The following is a 2222-nucleotide window of genomic DNA, read 5'->3' on the forward strand; positions in this document are numbered from 1 at the left end:
TACGCTGACCTTTTATTTATTGAGAAATGTTATGATGTGAATAGACGGCTTGCACACGCGCACACACGCGGTGTATTGTTTGTGGAATAAGCAGGCAAGCAGCTGGAGCTGCAGGATGTTATTGTGCTTGGCTCTGAAATCATGTGGCAGATAACATTCTTTAAAATGGCAGGGTCATTTGATGAATTCATGCCACACAAAATACAAAACTCAGGACTGTCAGGGAAACTGAGATGAGAGAGGAGGTCGCACGGGTCATTATTCTGGAAATCTCGAAAAAAAAAAATCACTGAATCAGCAAATACGGGTAAAAATTTTGCAACGTTGTCATTGGAGGCCCAAGCTAGGATCTTGTTAAATACAATCTCAGAGAATATATTTTGTTTCAGCATGCAAGTTTGTTTTGAGTTGTAGAACATCACTAGTAATTACGGTAATTATTATTCTGAACTATGTTAAAGGACGGGAAGATCCAAATAAACGGAGTCCGCAGAATTAACAGACAGCGACGCTTGTAAATGTTGTGCTACCCAGTAAGCAAGTGACACTTCCTCAACTGCGTCAAAAAAAATATATTCCTACTGCTCTGAGTAACTTTGTGGTTTGGTAGTGAAGCTTCAAGAGTTATTGGCTCGTCTCTTTCAAGGCAACGATTCTGGTGGTCTCAAGTGACGAGTGCTCCGATCAATCTGCCCGGGGATGGGTATCGGCACCGATTTTCTTCATTTTCTGGGTTTGTGATCAGTCAATCCCTTAAAATCAAAATGAGCTCATCACATGAAAACGTCAACCGCTGTCCTCTTCAACTTTGTTTCAAATGAATTGTTCAAAAAAGAGTGGAACATGGAAGGTTTATAATGTTGATTATGAAAATAAATCTGGACGGGCAGGTCAGGCATTTTAAAGATACCGTATTTTCTGAGCGAAAAGGCGCACATGTATAACCCGCAGAGACTCTTTCGGGAAAAGAAAAAAAACATGCGGCTAAAAGCCGCAGTTTGCTATGTTGAAAAAAAAAAACGGTGCCTTTCAACACGGCAACAACTTTGCTAATTAAATAAGAACAGACCTAAGAGAAAAAAAAAATCGAGATTTATTTAGCATATTTTCTGAACTTTAGAGCGCCCCTAGTGGTGAAAACAAAATCCACAGAAAAGCTGCACCGTTGTATTTGCCGCATGGTTCAAAATTGAGGAAAAAAGCAGCAGCTTATAGTCCAGAAAATACAGTCGTTAATTGAACTAGTTCTCTCTGAGACTTTGGATTGAGGAAAAGAAAGCAAACACAAATCCAGATTTTCTAAACAATGTCCATGACAGAACAAAGTTTCCAAAAAAAGAACCGCCTTGAATGTTAGATCAGGCTGAGTTTTTTTTTTTTTGGTCCTTCCAAAATAACAATTTTATGCTTCACTATATTTAGTCCTGATCTTGAAACTTCTTTCCTTACTTTCCACGGTGTTTGATGACAAAGTGAAAAATCCTTCTCTGGAAGACCTGAGGAGAAAATGATGAGTTCTGTGCCTGCCTGCGTCATTTCCTTTGTTGCCGTGTTTTTGTGGAAGTGGGTTCATGGGAGGATCCTGAGATCCCGGCCATGTTCATGACTTTGCAAGCTCCCACAGGAGGAAATCATTTGGACCATGTTGAGTGTCATACACAATTTGTTATTGCGGACAACTCGATGCGCTTCACACAATCACATGTTGCAACCGACGGGCATGGAAGTGGACTTGATTGAAATGAAAATACTAATTCACGAGTGAATTGTGTCGATCAGCTCCTTGCTAGAGAAGCGCAAGTTGTGGAAAAAAAATGTACTGAAACTTTTAAACAATTGGAAACATGCATTCAAAAGCGAAGAGAAGAAGCAATTGAGTTTCAGTGTCCTAAAATTTCACCCAAAAGCCGAACATCCCGAACGTTTGAAAAAACAGCATAGATTCATCATTTATATTTAAAAACACCACTCTCCTTATACTTTTTTTTACCACCTAAATAATTTTCAAATTGTTTTCTACGCACATGATTTTATTTATTTATTTATTTGACCTCACTTTTGCCTGCTGTTGAACATCAGCGTCCTTTCTCGATGTTTTATCTGCTGGTCTCGTGGGCCTTGCGCTCAGTCCTTTGACCCGATTTCCCTCTTCCCCTTCCTTTCCTTTCCGTTCTGGCAATGATGAGTGAAGACTCCACACAGCCCAAAGAGAAATCTCCTCT

The sequence above is a fragment of the Idiotropiscis lumnitzeri genome, chromosome 5 (genome assembly GCF_059441095.1).
Source record: "Idiotropiscis lumnitzeri isolate Australia: NSW breed Sydney's pygmy pipehorse chromosome 5, RoL_Ilum_1.0, whole genome shotgun sequence".
NCBI lineage: Eukaryota > Metazoa > Chordata > Actinopteri > Syngnathiformes > Syngnathidae > Idiotropiscis > Idiotropiscis lumnitzeri.